This window comes from Megascapheus bottae, chromosome 3, assembly GCF_031878675.1.
Source record: "Megascapheus bottae isolate mThoBot1 chromosome 3, mThoBot2.hap1, whole genome shotgun sequence".
Lineage (NCBI taxonomy): Eukaryota > Metazoa > Chordata > Mammalia > Rodentia > Geomyidae > Megascapheus > Megascapheus bottae.
The window spans coordinates 48,911,330-48,934,077 of record NC_143511.1 but is presented as its reverse complement, the minus strand read 5'-3'; the positions used below and the strand labels follow the sequence as shown (position 1 = coordinate 48,934,077).

At 36.0% G+C, this 22,748-nt stretch overlaps 1 long non-coding RNA gene across 3 annotated transcripts in view; it reads right to left on the bottom strand.

Moving 5' to 3' along the window:
• The window catches only part of LOC150065455 (uncharacterized), a 64,608-nt gene that overhangs the window by 21,922 nt on the left and 19,938 nt on the right, over nt 1-22,748 (bottom strand). The gene's annotated exons all lie outside the window — the stretch shown is intronic.

Here is a 22,748-nt window from a genome sequence, read left to right as displayed (position 1 = left end):
AAGAAGAAATAACTGTTGTTTGAAAACTCATAATATAGAGGAGAGAGCATTGTCAAAATCATTCAATAAGACCTGTTACTATCGTACTAGAACCGGACAAAGGTATTCAAAGAACAGAAAACTTTAGATCAATATATATCACAAAAAAAATAGCAGCAAACCATTTCAGCAACTTATTTGAAAAAATTCAACATCATGCTTGGGTGCCAGTGGTCTACTTGGGACATTTAGGAGACAAAGATCAAGAAGCTTATGGTTTGAAGACAATCTGAGCAAAAAAAAAAATTCATGAGTTTCTATATCAACAGAAATGGCTTTGCAGGGTGATTCTTGCCTATCATCCTAGCTACACCTACAAGCACACATAGCAGGATGACATTCAAGGCTGGCCAGGGCATAAAACAGAACACTATTTCAAAAGTAACCAGAGCAACAAAAGGGCTAGAGCTGGGCCTCAAGAAATAGGATAGCTGTTATCAAGTACAAACCACATAGTTTAAGTCCTAGTATTGACAAAGGGTAAAAGAAAATAAGGTGGGGTGAGGGAAATGGAGACAATAACATGAGAAGAGGTGTCACTGTACAAGAAGTAACGTACCTACTACCTGATGAACCCCTCTGTAACCCCTCTATACATTATCCCAACAATAAAATGTAAATGCCAAGGAATGGAATTGCTATGTTTAGTCTTTTGAGGAACCGCCATACTGCTTTCCATAGTGGTTGAATGACTTTACACTCCCAGCAATAGTGTAGTAGTGACTCCTGGCCACATCCCAGCCAGCATCTGTTGTTATTAGATTTCTTGATCCTGGCCATTCTAACTGGAGTGAGGTGGAATCTCAAAGTTGTTTGGATTTGCATTTCTTTTATGGCCAGAGATGTTGAGCATTTCTTCATGTGTCTATAGGTCATTCTTGTTTCCCCTTCAGAGAAGTCTCTCTTTAAGTCTTTAGCTCACCTTTTTAAAATTTTCTTTTATTTTTATTGTAATGTAGAAAGGGATTACAGTTATATTTGCCAGATAGTAGGTGCATTACTTCTCACACATTGATACTGCTTCTCATGTTTTTGTCCCCATTTCATCATGTTTTCCCTTCCCTTTCCTATTTCAAATAAACAAATAAACATATATACAATATACTAGGTAACAAAGTCAGATACAATAACAATATGAGATTAACCAAAGGGCAACAAAAGAGAAGATAAATAACATGTACATTAAGAACAACAAGATGAAACTCTTGTTTCCATATCCTGGAGATCCTTTCATTTACCCTTGTCCTCTATGGCCTTATGTATCTAGGTTTTGCATTATTGTAATCCTTTGCTAGGAGAGTCCTAGATGTGTACTAATAGTTACAAATGAAGGAAACCATAGAGCCTATGTTCCTTTGGGTCTGAAGACCCAGAAATCAACCTGCAGACCTATGGCTACCTACTCTTTTGATAAGGGAGACAAAAAATAGGATGGAAGAAAGACAGCCTCTTCAACAAGGGGTGCTGGCAGAACTGGTTAAGCACCTGCAGAAAACTAAAGTTGGATTCTTCTATGCACCAGGATTAACTCCGAATGGATCAAAGACCATGAGGTAAAAGCAAATACACGGAAAACTTTACAAGAAAGAATAGGTCTCCTTGGCACAGGTCAAAATTTTCTTAATAAAGAACCAGGAACATGACAAATTAAAGAAAGTTTGGACAAATGGGACTCCATTAAACTGCAGAGTTTCTGTATGGCAAAGGACATAGCTAGCAAGTTAAATAGAAAACCCACAGATTGGGAGAAGATCTTCACTAACCATACAACAGTCAAGGGCTCAGATCTAAAATATATCAACAGCTCAAAAAATTGAATCTCTCCAAAACAAATCTTCACAGAAACCACCATTTTCATTAAAAGGTAGGTTAAACACTTAAAGAGAGTCTTCTCTGAAGAGGAAACAAGAATGATCTATAGACACATGAAGAAATGCTCAACATCTGTGGCCATAAAAGAAATGCAAATCCAAACAACTTTGGTCAGGATCAAGAAATCTAATAACAACAGATAATGGTGGGGATGTGGCCAGGAGGGATCACTGCTACACTGTTGGTGTGAGTGTAAACTCGTTCAACCACTATGGAAAGCAGTATGGTGGTTCCTCAAAAGACTAACATAGAGCTCCCCTATGATCCAGTAATTCCACTACTTGTCATATACACAATAGAAATGTAAGATTGATTTAATGGCCAAAAGTCTATAATTTAATGTAACATATTAATAGAATGAAGCAAAAAATATCAAATGATTATCTCCTGTTATGCCAGAAAAAATGTCTTTGACCACTCATATTAAAAATGTTTGTGCAAAGAAAATAAAAGGCATCACAAAAAAGTTATTGAAGTTTGTATTAAAAGGCTGCCTTGGGCTAGTGGCTTATTGGTAGAGTGCTTGCCTAGCATGTGTGAAGTCCTGGGTTCAATCCTTCAATACCATATAAACAAAAAAAGCTGGAAGTGGTGCTGTGGCTCAATGATAGAATGCTAGCCTTGAGCAAAAGAAACTCAGGGACAGTGCCCAGGCCCGTAGCTCAAGCCCTAGTAATGGTAAAAAAAAAAAAAAAAAGGCTACCTTATTTGTACCTCAGATCAGAATACAAAAGTAAACTATCATTTTTATTAAACATTACATTACAAGTTCTGTCCACTACAGCGGAAATAAAAAAGGTACACCTGACCTTATTCAATGATAACCTGATAATATATTTAAAAAATAATAAAGAACACACGCACAGAGACACACATCACAAAAAAACCTACTTGAACTAATAAATGAATTTAGCATCGTTCCAAGACACTGACTCAACACAGAAATCTGTTGTATTTCTATACATTAGCAAAATCAACCTAAAAATTAAACATTTTTATAATAGTTTCAAAAAGAATAAAATTGTTTTGGGTAAGTATGACAATGAAGTACAAAATTTTTACCCTGTAAATTATAAAATGTTGCTGAGAGAAATTAAAGACTGAAATAAATAGGAAGACTTCCAATGTCTATGGACTGGAAAAGTAAATATTTCTGTGATTTGTTAAATAATGACCTTCAAAAGATGTTCCCTTATAATCAGCAGAAATGTGTATTTGGTACTTTGCCTGGCAAAAGAGAGTTGGCAGATATGAATGAGGACTTAAGAATAGAGAAGATTGTCCTATATTGAGATGGGGCCAGTGTGATCAGAGGATGGAAGAACTAAAGTCAATAACAGGAGCTCCAGTGTTGGGGCAAGAGATCTGAGCCAGACAAAGAAGAGGCACAAACCCTAAAAGGCGGTAGGTTCTAGAATAGATTCCAGAAAAAGAAGGAAATTCTCTTAGACCCGCCTTAAGAAAATGGGTAGACCACCACCTCAGCACTACAACAATGAGGCTGATTTTGAACTTTTTTATAGAACTATGAGATTTTTACAAAATTGTATAAATTTTGTTCAGTCATGTGTTTTGGGCTGGAACTCAGGGCCAAGGTGCTGTCCTTGAGCTTTTCTGCCCAAGGCTAATGCTCTTTCACTTTGAAACACAGCATCTCTCATTGTATTATTATAAGCCACTAAGATTTGATAATGTGTTACAATGGAAATGAGAACATAAAGTATACTCATCACGATCGCCATTCCTTCTAACTTGATAAATTAAAACTCTAACACTATTTATAATGGCAAAGAACATAGAATACATAAACCAATTTTGAAGAGAAATGAAGTTGAAAGATGAACACTGATTTTAGAATTTACTGTGCAGCTATTGTAATCAAGACAGTGTGATACTTGCCTATGGACTGTCATAAGGGAAAATAAGTAAAAGTAGGAGTCTACAAATAGCCAGGTGCTAGTGACTCAGGTCTGCAATCCTCACTATTCGTGAGGCTGAGATCTGAGGATCATGGTTAAAAGCCAGCCCAAGCTGGAAAGTCTGTGAGATTGTTATGTCCAATTAACCACATTAAAAAAAAATCCGTAAGATGGGTTGGGAGTTTGGCCTAGCGGTAGAGTGCTTGCCTAGCATGCACGAAGACCTGGGTTCGATTCCTCGGTACCACCTACATAGAAAAAACATGCTGGAAACGGTGCTGTGTTTCAAGTGGTAGAGCTCTAGCCTTGAGGTCAAGCCCCACAACTGGCAACAACAACAAGAACAAAAAATCCAGACGTGGAATTGAAGGCCAAAGTGGTGAAATGCTAGCTTTGCTCAGGCTCTGAATTCAAGACAAAAAAAATTAGAAGTAATCCCTTACATTTATAGGCAATTGACTTTTATAAAGATGCCAGATATTTACATGAAAACATAGAATGTCTAGCAAATAAGCTTGAGACCACTGTTACCAACATTGTAAACAAAATCTCAGATAAAGCAAAATAGTGGTAAAGTAGTATAATGTCCCTACACAAACAACTTGAATAGCTATTCAGGTATGAAGCTCCAAGTTTGTTGTAAACTCATAGTTGGTATATTTTTCAGGTTAGGCTAAGGGAGTGCTTAAAAACAGTAGTCTGTTTCTGAAAGCCTCTCTCTAGAGCCAGGGTAGGCCTAGATCCATCATCCATGCTTTGTGGGCCATAGAGACCTGTCTTATGCTCCTAAGCCATAATGTCTACTTTCCTGTTCTTTCCTCAAGCAGACAATGGCTCTTTCTGTGCTGTGCTGCCTGGGTTGCAAAAAGGATTCAGTCAACAATACTAAAATATATGAGGTATACGCAGAACTTACTACCTTTTGAGACCAATGTATTCCTAGAGCAGGGCATCTTTACGGTGCTAAATTGCTGTAGCCAGACAGACGTATTGCTATCTAAAATACACACATGCCCTACTGGGGTCATAGGTATCCACAGATGTAAAACGGAGCCCAGAGTCTCAGTTTACACCAAAGGAAGAAGTCAGAAGCAAAACACTTCAAGCCATATGACTCCATCTGAATGAAATATACAGATTATTCATTTTTAAAGAAACATATCTGTGGTTGCCTGTGGTTGGCATAGGGATATAATTGACTGAAAAGAGTTAAGAGAATTGAAGGGGTTATGAGTATGTTGTAAAATTGTGTTTTAGTGATCAGTGTACCACTTCATAAAAGGGCTTTACAATAAAAAAGGGATACATTTCTTATAGCTATCTATTAGATAAAGGAGACAAGCTATGCAGCGGAATAAAGATAGCCTCTTCAATAATTGGTGTGCAGCAAACTCGGCATCCATATGCAGGAAACTAAAAGTGGATCCCAGTTTTTCACCATGTACTAATATCAACTCAAAGTGAATCAAGACATTAACTTCACATCTGAACCTGAAATTACTACAATGGGGAGTAGGAGAAACATTAAGACACAGGCATAGGCAGAAACATTTTGAAAAGAGTCTTATGGCATAGCAGGAGAAAGACTTGACAAATTGGATTCTAGGAAAATAAAAGGTTTCTGTGCAGCAAAGAACATAGTTTCTAAACTAGGAAGTCAGCCAACAGATTTACCAGCAATCTGACAAAGGCCTAATACCCAAAATATATAAGGAGCTCAAGAAATCAACCACACCAAACCCTAATAAACTAATCATTAGTAAAGTAGCTAAGAATGGCGAGAAACACAGGAGGAAATGTTCATCCTCTCTGGCCAAAGAGGTAATGCAAATCAAAGCAACACTAAGATTCCACCTCACCCCAGTTAGACTGGCCAACGTTGTGAATTCAGACAACAACAAAATATTGGCAGGGATATGGGATAAAAGGAACCCTATTGCACTATTGGTGGGAATGTAAACAAGTACAACTACTCTGGACAGCCGTCCTAGATTTTCCTTATGACCCACCTATGCCACTCCTGGGTATCTACCCAGAACATTACAAGCGAGGATATTGTAAAGACACTTGCACATCCATGCTCATTACTGCACTCTTCACAAAAGCCAAGCTATGGAAATAACCCAGATGTCCCACAACAGATGAATGGATCAAAAAAATAGGGTAGCCATACATAATGGAATTTACAGCCATTAGAATGAATAATATCATGCTATTTGCAGAGAAATGAATGAGCTAGAACAAATCATGTTAAGTGAGGTAAGCCAAGCTCAGAGAAACAAATAGGGCATGCTTTCTCTCATGTGCAGAGGCTAGATCTAAAATACACTGGAACATAATAAAATATGCAGGACTCTAGGCATTCACACCTGGTGAGAGCAAAGGCATATATTATTAGCAGAGGAACACAATAGCAAAATGCTATGTGCATTTGATCATATAAAGTAATCTTTATTGAAATGAGATCCCAGAAGTGGAAACAAGAGTGTTTTTTTTCTGGGTTGCTGTTTTTATTTTCTTTTTTTGTATTGTTTGTTCATTTATCTGTCTTTAAAAGGAGCAGGGAGAGGCACAGAAATGGACACACAACGGATGAACAAATGCAGCAGTGGCACTGCGTAGGCACCATGCTGACGATGAACTATGGGTGGAAATCAGAGGGAAAACTGGGAGTGAGTGAGGGAAGACGCAACATTGTTCAAAAAGAAATGAACTCTTCACCTGGCTTCGCAACTGTAACCCCTGTGTATATCACCTAGATAATAATAATCAAAATTTAAAATGGACATTTTTATAACTTGTACATAAAGTTGTAAATACATTTATAATGGCTTATATGTGTTTCGCATTTTCAAATGTTTTGAAACCACATGATGATTATACGATTCAGATTTTCTATTTCTCAAACTTTTACTTGTTCTTTAAAATAGTAAAAACATGAATTAGAGAAGTTGTTTGTTGCCTCAAAGACTAGAAAGCAGAGAAAGAAAATGAGGGTGTTGAATAACTTCCATGGTATATCTATCCTACTTGATTCCACAACATTAAGTATAATTTTAAATCACTAACTTTTTTTTTTGGACTGCTTACTTTATTTTCAACTCTCCTATACTCTTCATATTGCACAAGTATTTAAATAATTTCATTAAAAATTATTGTAAAGAATTAAGAACCAGGACTTACTTATAACCCTCTATTCATATTACTTTTAAATGGGTTTTCTTTTTTCTTTTTTTAAATTGTATTTTATTGTCAGAGTGATGTATAGTGGACATTGATAACTCTTCCTATGTTTTTCTCCCACCCCCCTCCCAATCATTTTGTTTTCCCCTTCCCTTCCCTATTTCAAATAAATGAATAAATGTATATGTAATATACCAGGTACCAAAGTCACATACAGTAACAACATGAAACAGGCCATAAGGGGAGAAAAAAGACAAAAGAAATAACTTCATATAGTACATTAAGAAAAACAACGACAAAGATAGGCTTTAGTCTCAAGTTCTGAACTCTCCTTGGAAAATAACCTGAGAAGTGATAACTCATTGTTTTTCAAATTTTATTCATATTTACCAGTTTCTTTTTCTTTTTTCTTTTCCAGAAAAGAAAAACATTCTTTCTTTAAGAACTATCTATATCTAAATCTATAGTAGAAACATTCACTTTAAATATTGATAAAATATCATCTGTTGATAAAATATCATCTCAGTGTTTGGATCTTCACAGTAGAGCCCGGTGCCAGCTATATTTCTGTCTTCTTAGAGTCATAACATCTCAGACACAGAAGCCTAAAGATGTCTGCTTGGTTACTTGACAGGAAGTCTGTAGCATAAAAATAGATGTTTCTAGGCTATAGCCTACACATTGGTGAGTAGATTTTATTTCACACATACTTACATCTAATATATGAGAATGAATTCCATTTTTAAAAATAGATGTAAATCCTTTTATTGTTTAATTTCTCTATTGAGACATAAAGTAGGGACATAAATGTAATGATAGTACCTCTTGTTAATATTAATAAAGCATAAGTTTTATCTCCTATTGCCAGTAGAATCTCTTCAGGTACACCTATAAGTCAACAGAACTGAACCATGCAGCCTCAGTAAAATAATAATAATTTTAAAATGAAAATACTCTATAATATCACTAACACAATTATTACATATTTTATATGGTCAGGCATTAGCTGTTCCTTTCCATGTCTGATTTCCTTTCTAGAGTATATTGCCCTCAAGTGCAAATCTATGCATTATTTATGCTTGAATATCAGTAACCTATATCTCCAGTATATTTGAAACTTAATAAATACAACTATTGAATAGTGGTCTAGTCACAATTTAGATTGCTTCAGGTCAACAGTAATTGCACCTCTGCTATTCAGTACATGCTCAGGACAAGTAGAGAATACAAAAATAACTACATACAATTCCATTAGCCACAAACAATTTGAAAGGTGTCACAATTCAATTAATACAAAAGAATAATTATTTGTAGTTAGAATACATTTATATATTTTATCTGTTGCTTTGTTAAAATAGAATTTTGTTGTTATTGTTAAGATGTGGTTCCGACCAATTACCACTTATTATATAAGTACAATTGAAAGCAATTTTTTTTGGATGATGTCACCCCTTCCTTCACTTTCCTCCAGTTTCTCCCTCTCTCATCTGTTGCTTTATAAGTGAAAAGGTCTGACTTACATTTAGAAAGTACATTTTAATATGCATTTGTAATTCTTATACACAATTATATTTCAATAGTTACAAATATTAGTAGTGGCTAAATCTTTGTCTTGAACTATCATAATTGCTTTACATATAATACATGTGTCATTTACATACAATTTACAATTTAAACTTTACTCTGCCTAAATTGAATGCTTTGAGATTCATAGGTCAAAACTGAATTGATTAGCCTGGATTGGTTTCATGGTTAATACTAAGGATTATAATCTAGTCTTACCTAACACAATAATCTTGATCACAAAGGAATTGCTAACTATATCAATATGTCTTGCATACTGAAGAAGTATTAAAGGACAGAAGCCCTTGACAGACTCAAAGCTGGGCTAAGCTCTGTAACCCACTTCCTTCACCCAACCATAAAAACAACATGAACTCACCATGCATTCGTTCTGAGGGGGGAAAAAAGGTGAAATTAGAATAAATTCACATTTAGATAGGATGCCTTATGATATAGCAAAATACATGTTTTTGCCCTCAGATTCTCTCCCATGTGACTTTTCTGTTCAAGGCTAGCACGCTGCCACTTTGAGACACAGTTCCACTTCTAATTTTTCTGGTAGTTAGTTGGATATAAGAGTCTCATGGACATTTATGCCAGGCTAGCTTTGAACTGCAGTCCTCAGATCTGACCTAGATAACTAGGTTTACAGATGTGAGCCACCAACAACTGGATGACATTAAATTCTAAAAGAAACTCCTCCATCCAAATATATCAATAATGGGCAATATTACACTAATAGACTGATAGAAATCTTGTAAAAAGATACAGAAATTTGTACTAGGCTTCCTCCCCCCAATAACGTATATATGTAACATTGATACCCTCTCCCCACTAACGTCCCAATATAACAATTATATAATTTCAAATAAGTAGGGATTTTTTTCCCTTCTACTGAATTATTTCAAAATCATTCAAACAAAACCCAAGCTAGGTCTTCATTTCTATCCCAACATTTAATGTAAGTGGAAATTTCTAAACAAGGTGATTTTAAAATGATATCAGCCTTTCAAGAGAGGACAATTACTAACAAAAATATAAATGAATAAATTAAGCTAACGTAAGTCATTTATAACATAGTACACTGACTCCTATGGGAACTATTTTTTAAACATCGGGGCTGAGGGGTCTAGTTACTCAGATTTGGGGGAAAACAGATTTGAAACTTGATTTTTCAATTTCATCTAAAGATTTCAAAAGACCCTACCATCCATTGTTACTGTAATTGCAAGCAAATTGACACAAGAAAGGCTTAAAGAGCACACTTCAAATTAAAAGCAAGTGAACTAATTTCAATACATTAGCTTTTTATTTTTTTAATTATTTGAATCTCAATATAGTTTTTATTCACATTCCTTTATGACAAAAGATGTTGACCATTTCATCATGTATCTATTCTTCATTTATATTTGTTCTTCTGAGAACTATCTGTTCACTTCACTTACCCATTTCTTAATTGGGTTATTTGTTCTTCTGCTTTATACTGAAGGTATTTAAAAGAATTATAAACAAAATGTAAGTGGACATGACTTTGATTCTTAGTATCTGATAGGAAAAGGAATAATTGCTTACACATTTAATATTTCCATTTTAATTTTATTTTATTGTAAATGTACAGAGGGGTTACAGTTATATAAGTTAGGTAATAAATACATTTCTTGTCCAACAGTGTCACCCCATCCATCCTTTTCCCCACTTTCCCTCCCCTCTCCTGACTTCTCTCCCTCCCTAAGTTGTAAAGCTCATTTCCAACATGGTGTCTTGTGAGTACAGTTTCCCTCATTTGTCATAAGTAGTATATGTCGAGGAGAGTCCTAGCAGAGGATCACAAGTGCTCGAGAGCTATGTCCATATGTCCATAGAAAAGGATGCTAATCAAAGTGATCTCCAAGATACGTTGTTTGCTGTTATTCTTAATGAACTGTGTGAAGTTACTTCTTTTTACATTCATTTTTCTCCTTTGGTTTACCCCTTGTTACTGTTTTTGATTTTGGCACCCTGTGTCTTGTATATACAATGATCTTATTTGGGGAATGGAAGGGGAAAATAACAAAGTGGTGAGACAAAGGACAAAGTGTGAACCAAAGCAACAGCGATACTCACAAGACACTATGTTGGAAATGAACTTTACATTAGCTTTGTTTCCTGTTCTTTTTGTTGGTCATGAGGCTTGAACTCTGGACCTGGGTGCTGTCCCTGAACTCGTCAGCTCAAGGCTACTGCCCTATCCTTTGAGCCACAGTGCCACTTCTGGTTTTCTAGTGGTTAATTGAAGAGTCTCACAGACTTTAGTGCCCAGGCTGGCTTTGAACCGTGATCCCAGCCACCTGAGTAGCTAGGATTACAGACGAGAGCTACTGTGCCCGGCTCTTACATTTATTTTTTAAAACCTGACTACAATCCAGGTGTTGGTAGCTCAGGAGGCTGAGAACTGAGAATTACAGTTCAAAGCTATCCCAGGCACAAAAATCTGTGAAACTCTTATCTCCAATTAGCAAAAAGGAGGTATGGCCATATGGTTCAAATGGCAGAGTGCCAGTCTTAAGCTGGAGTATGTCTAGTATTGGCGCGCGCATACAGACACACACACACACACACACACACACACACACACACACACACAAATTATATAATACTTTGTTGAAGACTGGTGACAGCACCAAGTTTGAGAAGCACTCCCTTCAAATGGCCCTACAATCATATGATGGAACCCAACAATATAAATATTAGAAAACAAGGCATTACAAATGAAATACAAAATTAAGGAGATACTATAAAGTAGAAAGTCTTTTTTTATTGCAGCATAAAGGAAACATTGTGACCTAAGCAATGCTTTAGAGATATCTGTATTTATTTGTGCCATCTTCTGGTATAAGATAATTATAGGTTCAGAAGATAGTTTCTCAGTATTTTTCACAAGACAAGGAAAAACTTACATAGATTAGCACCAAGTTTGCCTCTGACTGGCAAAGAAGTTCTAAACTAAATATTCTGTTTTCCATTTGATTCTACATTTTCAAGTTTAGTATATCATAGATCTTTTCTTTGTTTTAAAATGTCTTTTGCTGTCTTAATGAATTGATATTGCACTGAACTTGCCCTGGAAGTTTCCAATCTACTTAACCATGCTATTCTGTTAATTATTTTGACAGATTCCATTATTAGGCCCTTGTGTGAATGACTCATCCTGAGCTTTAAACAAAGGTTAGAAAAGTCTAGCTATGGAATGAAATACAAACCATAGTAAATAGTGTAGCATCAGCAAATGACTCTGAAGGCATAGATTGTGGGCTTCCTGTTTTAACTTCTAAGTGGTACAGATAAGTTTTTATTTTTTTTTTGGTTGGGGTTAATGTATAGAGAGGTTACAGTTACATCAGGTAGTAGGTGCATTACTTCTCACACATTGATACCCTTCTCATGTTTTTGTCTCCATTTCCCTCCCTCCATCCTCTCCCAATCATCTTGTTTTCCCTCTTCCCTTTCCTATTTCAAATAAACAAATAAATGTATATACAATGTACCAGGTAACAAAGTCAGATACAGTAACAATATGAGATTAACCAAAGGACTTTTGCTTTTAAGATCAGAATCATCTGGCCTTTTCTCTCTTTCTGAATCAGAGTCTATCTATTCTGAAATGAACATCCATGTCTTGTCTTGACACTTCAGAAATGGGCTACAATTGGGAATGCCTGAGAATTCCCATATAAGACACATAGGACAGACCTTACAGGATCTAAATCTACCCTCTCTGATGAAAGTTACATCATAAAGGCTATTTGCCCAGCTCTAGAACAACAATGACATCTTTTTTATTATGCTAGAATATTTTTAGTCTGATATGTACCATGGGCAAAATGTTTGCTTCTAAAAAGATGTTAACATTTTTATTGTGTACAATCTATTCTAAGCTTTGCAAGAAAAAGCAATTATGATTTGAATGGCAGATCTTGGCTCTAAGTAGTTTCTTTATTTGGAAATCAATAACTTTGCTTCAGAAGGAAAATAAATATTTGGCATGTTGATTGCTTGAGATATTTTTTCTTGTCACCAGAAGTTGTCCCTTTCTCTCCATCCCTCCTTCTTCATATCTTCTAACTTAATGAATAAATTTAAGACAATATTATGTCTTCCTAATTAGAAATCATTTTAAAAACTAATTTGGGGAAATAAATGATCTATGAATCAAATATAATTGTGAAACTGATGACATTTGTAGCGTGATTGTTTGGACTGATTTGATTTCAAGTTTATTTCGGGACATGCCTAGAAAAAAAAGCATGTGTATTTCATTTTTCCAGTTTCAATATAGCTTACAAGATCTCTATTTTACGGTTTAGCAGAAAGGACATATTTCAGACAGAAGGGACAGTTTCACGGTATGGATAGTAGATGAATTTAAAAAGAGGCAATAAAATCAGCAGACTTGACTTTCACTCAAACTTCTAATAGATCAGAGACATGACAAAGGACATTGAATGGGTCCTCTCCCTAGGAAGCTAAAATATCTAAGTATATTTTACATATTTACTACACCTAGTGATCAGTATTCTGAAAGATAACAACATTCTTGGAAAATGACAGCCCCTCCAAAATTCATGTTAACATTGAATCCTCAGCATAGTCATAGAAGAGATGTGGCCTGAGGGGGTGGGATGAGTGAAATTAGGTCATGAGGGATCCTCACTCACAAATGGTTTAGCACCCCGATAATATAGCTGGGAGTTGAAGGGAGCATTTTATTATTCACTGTTCCTCTTATAAGGCTGTTGCCCCTTTCTCTATAGGATGACGCCAACAGGCCCCATCTTAGAAGCAGAGAGCATGGGCCAAGTCTCAGTCTTGGCAGTGCCTAAATTTTGGATTCTCTAGCCATAAGAAATTTGAGAAATTAAGTTTATTATTTAGAAATGATCCAGTCCTGATTATTTTGCAGTAGGAGTACTAGTAGATAAAGATAACCATGCACATTCCATTCATTTAATGCTTAGTTTTGGGGCACACAGGCCAATCCCAACATAACGTTCACAGTTCAGGGAAGGGAAAGAATCTGGAATCCAGGGAGTATGGTTGATTTAGCACATGGAAGAAATATTTAAATAAACCTATTAAGGTCCTGCTAGGTCCTACAATGGAAGAATCCTGGGAGAGCTGACTAGTTTCATTTCATTTCATTTCATTTGAAGCATCCTAATGTAAGTGAGCATAGAGAGTTCAAATGGATGATTCAGAGCTCAACCCATAGCTATGTAATTTGTGATAAATTACAATTTTTCCTTGCTGTCAGCTTCCTGATTGGTAATATGTAGCTATTTATGTCACATAGGAAGCATTATGTTTCCTAACAAATAAAAATTTAGTGTATGGGGCCACGAGCATGGCCTACTGGTAGAGTGCTTGCCTAGCATGCATAAAGCCCCGGGTTTGAATCCTCAGCATTACATACACAGAAAAAGCTGGAAGTGGTGCTGTGGCTCAAGTAGTAGAGTGATAGCCTTGAAAAAGCCCAAGGACAGCTCAAATCTCAGGACTGACAAAAAATGGTATATGTTAGTTTGTGTGTGTGTGTGTGTGTGTGTGTGCATGTGTGTGTATAAACTAGTTTAAAAGTCTGCTTACAAGAAACTGAAATTTTTCTCAAACTAATTTACTTTTCCTGGGGCAAGAATGACCTGGTATACCTGAAATAAAACACAGTGATATATACATTTTTTGCTATAAAACCCAATATCCCAATACCTAAGATAGATCATAATGAGCTGTTCACAGTGGCCTCAAGGCCTCAGCTTTGGAATGTGATAGAAAAACTGGTCACCAAAAAAATTATAGAAAGAATCAGCAAAACAAGGAGTTGGTTCTTTGAAAAAAGTAACAAAATTGACAAACCCTTAGCAAATCTTACCAAAAAAGGAAGGGAGCATACCGAAATAAACAAAATCACAGATGAGAATGGTAATATCATGACAGAAATTACCAAGATCCAGAGCATGATGAGGGAATACTTTTCAAACTTTTATGCCAACAAATTTGAGAATCTAGAAGAAATGGATGAATTTCTAGCCAATATTAACATACCCACACTGAACAAAGAAGAACTAACCCAACTAAACAGGCCTATTTCAAGCACTTCCACCTAAGAAAAGCCCAGGGCCAGATGAATTCACAGCTGAATTCTATAAAGTCTTCAAAGCAGAGCTCACACCAATACTCCTCAAGCTCTTCAACGAAATTGAAAACAAAGGCTCTTTGCCAAACTAATTCTACAAAGCCAGTATAACCCTCATCCCCAAACCAGACAGAGATTCATCAAAGAAAGAAAACTATAGACCCATTTCTTTGATGAATATTGATGCAAAACTTCTCAACAAAATACTGGCCAACCGTCTACAACAACTCATCAAAAAATCATACACTATGATCAAACAGGATTCATCACAGGGAGACAAAGCTGGTTCAACATACGCAAATCAATATAATTCAACACATCAACAAGAGCAAGGACAAAAATCACATGATTGTCTCAATAGATGCAGAAAAGGCATTTGACAAGATCCAACACCCCTTTATGCTAAAAGCTCTGGAGAAACTAGGAATCCATGGAACATTCCTCAGTATAATAAAGGCTGTGTATGACAAACCCACAGCTAGTATTATACTTAATGGTGAAAAGCTAAAGCCATTCCCTCTAAAATCAGGAATGAGACAAGGATGTCCACTCTCTCCAATCCTCTTTAACATAGTATTAGAATTCCTAGCCAGAGCAATAAGCCAAGAAGCAAGCATAAAGGGGATCCAAATAGGGAAAAAGTGAAACTTTCCCTCTTTTCAGACGACATGATTCTGTATTTAAAGAACCCTATAGACTCCACTCCCAAGCTCCTTGAGCTGATTCAAAACTTTGGAAAGGTAGCAGGGTATAAAATTAACCCTCAAAAATCAACTTCCTTCTTCTATGCCAACAGTGAGAGGAATGAGGCAACAATCAGGAAAGCAACTCCTTTTGTAATGGCCTCAAAGAAAATAAAGTACCTAGGAATTATCTTAACTAAGAATGTAAAAGACCTTTTTGATGAAAATTTTAAAACCCTGAAAAAGGAAATTAAAGCAGAACTGAGGAAATGGAAAAACCTCCCATGCTCCTGGATTGGAAGAATCAACATCGTGAAAATGACAATCTTGCCAAGGGCTATCTACAAATTCAACACAATACCCATGAATATCCCAATGTCATTCTTTAAAGAAATAGAAGAGGCAATCCAAAATTTCATATGGAATAATAAAAGACCCCGTATAGCAAAAACACTTCTTAGCAGAAAGAACAGCACAGGAGGAATTTCAATACCAAACTTTAGACTCTATTACAGAGCTATAATTATCAAAACAGCTTGGTACTGGTACACGAACAGGCCTGAAGACCAATGGAATAGAACTGAGGACCCAGATATTAACCCACAGACCTATGGCCACCTAATCTTTGATAAGGGAGCCAAAAAAATAGAATGGAAGAAAGACAGCCTCTTCAACAAGTGGTGCTGGCAGAACTGGTTAAGCACCTGCAGAAAACTAAAGTTGGATCCTTCTTTGAAACCCTGCACTAAATTAACTCCAAATGGATCAAAGACCTCGAGGTAAAAGGCGACACACTGAAAACATTACAGGAAGGAATAGGAGATACACTAGGCCTCCTTGGCACAGGTCGAAACTTTCTTAATAAGGACCAAGAGTCACAACAAATCAGAGAAAGGCTGGATAAGTGGGACTGCATTAAACTGCAGAGCTTTTATATGGCAAAGGACATAGCTAGTAAATTAATTAGGTAGCCTACAGAGTGGGAGAAGATCTTCACCAACCATACAGTGGACAAAGACCTCATATCTAAAATATATCAACAGCTCAAAAAATTGAATCACTCCAATACTAATCTCCAAAGTAACAACCATCCCATTAAAAGATGGGCCAAAGACTTAAAGAGAGTCTTCTCCGAAGAAGACATAAGAATGGCCTATAGACACATGAAGAAATGCTTGACATCTCTGGTCAAAAGAAATGCAAATCAAAACAACTCTAAGATTCCACCTCACTCCAATTAGAATGGCCAGGATCAATAAAACTAATAACAACAGATGCTGGCAGGGATGTGGACAGGAGGGATCACTACTACACTGTTAGTGGGAGTGCAAACTCCTTCAACCACTATGGAAAGCAGTATGGCAGTTCCTCAAAAGACTAAACATAGAGTTCCCCTATGACCCAGCAATTCCACTCCTTAACCAGAAACAAGCACATACTAAAGCCACTAGCACAATGATGTTCATTGCAGCATTATTTATCGTTGCAAAGATATGGAACCAACCCAGATGTCCCTCAGTTGATGAGTGGATCAACAAGATGTGGTATTTATACACAATGGAATTCTATGCTGCTGTCAGAAAGAATGACATTGCCCCATTTGTAAGGAAATGGAAAGACTTAGAAAAAATCCTATTAAGTGAAGTAAGCCAGACTCAAAGGAACATAGGCCAATAGTCTCCCTCATTTGTTATCATCATTAGAAACCTTGGGCTCTCCTAGCAGAGATTTACAATAGAACAAAATCTAGAGACATTAGGCCAAATAGCATGGCACTAAATGTAAGGACCTCCAGGATAAGGAAACAAAAGCCATATAATGAGTGACTGTTGTCCTTAGTGTACTACGTTATCTCTCATCTCTTTTGCTGTCCCTTGGTTATCTCATATTGTTACAATATTTCACTTTGTTATCTGATATATTTTATATGCACTAAATTGGTTATTTGAAATTGGATAAGGAAGGGAGGAAATCAAGATAAGCGTGGGGAGGGTGGGAGGGAAATGGGGACCATGTCATGAGAAAGGGTATCAATGTTTGTGAAGTTATGCACCTTCTATCTGGTGAATATAATGTAAACCTTCTATAATCAGAATAAAAATATTAAAAAAAGAAAAACTGGTCACTCTGCATTAAACTGCAGAGCTTCTGTATGGCAAAGGACATAGCTGGCAAATTAAATAGAAAGCCAACAGAGTGGAAGAAAATCTTCAGTAGCCATACAATAGACAAGGGTCTCAGATCTAAAATATATCCACAGCTAAAAAAATTGAATTTCTCCAAAACAAATCTTCAAAGAAACAACCATCCCATTAAAAGTTGGGCTAAAGACTTAAAGAGAGACTTCTCTAAAGAGTAAATAAGTATGACCCACATCTTTTTCCATTAAAAAAATGCAAACCAAAACAACTTTGAGATTCTACCCCACTCCAGTTAAAATGGCCATTATCAAGAAATTCAATAACAACAGATGCTGGCGAGGATGTGGCCAAGAGGGATCACTACTACATTGTTGGTGGGAGTGTAAAGTCATTCAACCACTATGGAAAGCAGTATGGCGGTTCCTCAAAAGACTAAACACAGAGTTCCCCTATGTCCCAGCAATTCCACTCCTTAACCAGAAACAAGTACATACTAAAGCCACTAGCACAATGATGTTCATTGCAGCATTATTTATCGTTGCAAAGATATGAAACCAACCCAGATGCCCCTTAGTATATGACTGGATCAAGAAGATGTGGTACTTATACACAATGGAATTCTATGCTGCCATCAGAAAGAATGGCATTGCCCCATTCATAAGGAAATGGAAAGATTTGGAAAAAATTATATTAAATGAAGTACACCAGGCCTAAAGGAACATAGGCTCAATAGTTTCCATCATTTGTAATAAGTAGTACACATCTAGGACTCTCCTAGCAGAGGATTACAATAGCTCAAAACCTAGATACATAATAAGGTCATACAGGATGAGAGTAAATGAAAGCAACTCTAGGCTATGGAAACAAGAGAATTATCTTGTGTGGTTGTTGTTCCTAACATACTATGTTGTTATTTTTCTTCTTTTTTCCCTCATGGTTAATCTCATATTGTTACTGTATCTGACTTTGTTACCTGGCATATTGTATATTTGTTTATTTGTTTATTTGAAATAGGAATGGAAAGGGGAGAAGCAAGGTGATTGGGAGTGGGTAGGGAGAGGAAATAGGGACAAAAGTATTGGAAGGGGTATCAATGTATGAGAAGTAATGCATTTACTACCTGACAAATGTAACTTCATCCCCTCTATACATTATCCCAACAAAAAAAAAAGAAGAAAGAAAGAGAAAAGAAAAACTGGTCACCATGAATTCGCTACCTAATCACTCAAATATCCTTTTTCTGGGAAGCCAAAGAAACCAAACAAACTATCAGTACAAGTTGCATTTGTTTTTTGTTTTTTTTTTCTGTTCTTGTTTAGATTTTAAATGTTCCCCCAAATGTCCATAAGCTTAGAGCTTTGTCATTAAACCTATTGCTATTGGGAGGTAGAGGAACCTTTAGGAAATAATACTAAAGTTATCTAATTAAATAACCAGCTTATGCCCTTGAAGCAGTATTCTTTATCTCTTTTACTTTCTGAATACCTGAAGAGTAGCCTCTCCTGTCATACACTCACACCTGAAGGACTTTCTATCTCACGTTAGGCTCAAAGTCAATGGAATTAAGTAACCATACACTGAAACTCCAAACATGAACTCACACAAATCTTTCCTCCCTTTAAGATCATTTCCCCAGGTATTTTATCATAACGACTGAAAGATGACTACAACATTCTCCCTCCTTCTTATGTCAAGAAGGAGGAGGAGGAAGAGCAGGAGGAAGAGAAGGAAGAGGAGGAAGAGGGAGGAGAAGGAAATTGAAAACTCCAGTTTGGAAAACTTATAAAATTTCAAAAACTTAAAGTAGTGAAAAGAGAGAGAAAGATTCAACAGAGAGATATTCGACTGAGAGATATTCATTCACCTGTCATTTTGCAGAGATTCACATATCATGCAAATGACTAAATAAGACCTTCTTTGACCTCAGTATGTGAATGACTGGGTTCCTATATAATTTATCATGTCCATTGTGTGTGCATATATATTTACTCATTCATTGTATTTACTTATAGATTTATAGGCACATTCTAATTAACTCAAATGAGGGACATCATGCAGCCTATGTGCCTTTTCTTCTCGCTTATTTTGCTTAATATGATTCTTTCCAAGTCATTTCATTTCCTTATAAATGGTACAATATCATTCTTTCTGATGGACGGGTAGAAGGTCATTGTGTATATATGTCACATTTTCTTGGCCAATTCTCCCACTGAAGGACATCTTGGTTGATTCCATATCTTGGCTATGGTTTAAAAAATGCCATGATGAACATGGGTGTGCTGGTGGCCTTAGTGTAGCCTGTTTATGATCCACTGGAGTAGGATTGCTTGGTCATAAAAGTGGTAGACAAAGGCTCAATACTTATATGCAGATACTCATATAAAATAATATTCTATGAAAATGAACTAAAGGGAAAGGGAAAGGAAACAAGATACATTTTTTAGTTACCATTGTTACTGGGGCGCTTTTTTGCCTTTTGCTTTTTTGTTTGTTTATTTATAAGGGAAGGTGAATAAATACAACAGTGATAAGCATTAGGCACTCTGGAAAATGAACTGGCTTGTGGATGGGGACAGGAGGCAAAACAGCAGGATTGATGGAAGAGAAGACATGGTTCAAAAAGAATTATGCTCATTATCTGATTCATGTAACTATAACCTCTGTATATCAAATCTACCATAATAAAAATGAAAAAATTTAGCCAGGCACAGTGGCTCACGCCTATAATCCTAGCTACTCAGGAGGCTGAGATCTGAGGATCAAGGTTCAAAACCAGCCTGGGCACAAAAGGACCTGAGACTCTTATCTCCAATTAACCTCTAGAAAACAGGAAGTGGGACTTGGCACAAGGGTAAGATGGTAGCCTTGAGCTGAAAAGCTCAGAGATAACACCCAGGTCCAGGGGTAGGGCAGTAGCCTTGAGCTGGAAAGCTCAAGGACATAAGCTGAATCTCTCCTGAATTACTAATGGTTAGGTCTTGGTTTCAGTCCAACTGACTATACATCTTTGATTGGAAAATTAAGATCATTAATATTTATTATTAATGTTGAAAGATCTATAATAATTCGTGTCATACTTCTGATCTTGTTATGTTTACTTTTTTCTGTTCTTTATTGCTAATCTACTCCTCTAATGGGATTTATTTTTTCCTGCTTTTTCATGTTTGTGTTTCTATTACTCTTCTTTGGACAGGATTCCTTTTTTATTGTATTTTGTTGTTGGGGTAATGTCTAGAGGGGTTACGTTTACATTCTTTATGTAGTGAGGGCATTACTTCTCTAACATTGGTATCACTTCTCATGTGGATAGGATTCTTAGACAATGCTGGTTAAAGGTCATAAATTCCTTTTAGTTTTATGTATCAAAGAAAAGTTTTATTTCTCCTTCAATAATGAAGGATAGCTTTCCTGCATACATCAATCAAGGTTGATGCTTGGTTTTTTTTTTTTGAAGGTTTAAAATAAATCATTTCATGCCTTCTTTACTGTTAGAGCTTCTGTTGAGAAGTCTGCTGTTCTTACTCGTATATGTGACTGGTTGCTTCTCTTTGTCAGCTTTTAATGTTCTTTCTTTGCCTTGTATTTTTATTGTTCTGCTCAGTCTGGGGGGGTGTTTATTTTCTAATCTCTTTTGTTTTCTGTTCAGAAAGCTCTCTGTACCTGCATGGCCCTCTCTTTCTCGACTGATGTTATTTCATTGAAAAAGTTATTAATATTTTTAGTATGTATCTCTTTTCCTCTATACCCATGACTTGTAGGTTTGCCTTTTCATCATATCCTATTGGTCTTGCATGCTCTGTTTATGTTTTCAGTATTTTTCTATTGCCTTTAAATAAACTGATTCCTCTATTTTATCTTCAAGCCTCAATATGCTATTTTCAACTTTTATGGGTCTACTAACTAGACTTTCAGATGTTTTTTGAGTTTTTGAGCCTTTTATTAACAAGGTTTAAATTGGGTTGTTTTCAAGATTTCTATATTTATATTGAATTCCTCTTTCATATCTTGCATTGCCTTCCTATTTTATTTAGCTATCTGTTTGAATTCTCCTTGAATTCAGTCAATAATTTATTAATTATATGTTTATGTATCTCCTTTTTAATTTCACTGATCATTGTTATTTTTGTTTTTCTAATCTATTGAGATTTTATTGTCTTCACCATTGTTTAGGTCCTATATTGTGGAACTTTTGGACTGAAGAAGATATGTTGCTTTTATTTTCGTGTCACTTGTATTTGTGTATTGGAATTTATGTGTCTGGGGCCAACTTTTGAGTTGTGTCTTTTTAGATGGAATTTCATAATGATTATATATGTCTTGGTAGTGGTTTGGTGAGGGTATATTTTCACCTCACTAGTCAAATATTTGATCCCAGGACACAATATACTGGGTATAGTCCTTTAAGCTATTCAGGATGAAAAGAATTAACTAGAATGTAGTACTGTTGATCTATCACAGCTTTAAGATTATAGTAATCCTTAATTGAGTCCTATCACCATTATTTTTAGAGGAATGTAAGACTGTAGATTAGTCTTTATGATCCTAGAAGAATTTAGTAAGAGTAGCACAGGGAAGGAGGTGGAGAGATGATACAAATAATAATACAAAAAATGTGTTTTTATAAGGCTCGGGTTAGTAGAAGTTACTGAGAAAGTAAAACAAAATAGGATGAGAGGAAGAGAAATGAAGAAAATTAACCAGACAAAAATGATTGGCCAATCTAATTACCTATTTAAAGTATTGGTAATGGAAGTGGTGATGTGGGTCTGAGTGGTAAAGCACTAACCTGGAAATGAGCACCAGGCCCAGAGTTCAAGCCCCACAATTTAACAACAACAACAAAAAAAGTATTGGTAACAGAGGATTTGGGATGGGAAAATTGAAGTAGACAGAAACATCAGTGAGAGAACTGTTTTACTGTAGACCAAAGGAAAGTAAAAAACGGAGAAGGGAAAATAGGAGAGGGAAGGAAAAGATATAGTACAAATTGAATACCAAAGTGAAGATATAGCTCAAGGGCCATAGTACTTGCCTAGCAAATACCAGATCCTGAGTTCAAATCTTAGTACAATAAAAAAATTAATCTAAAAAAAGTTGATCTATGGCCTGGAGTTTGGCCTAGTGGTAGAGTGCTTGCCTAGCATGCACAAAGACCTGGTTTCGATTCCTTGGTACCACA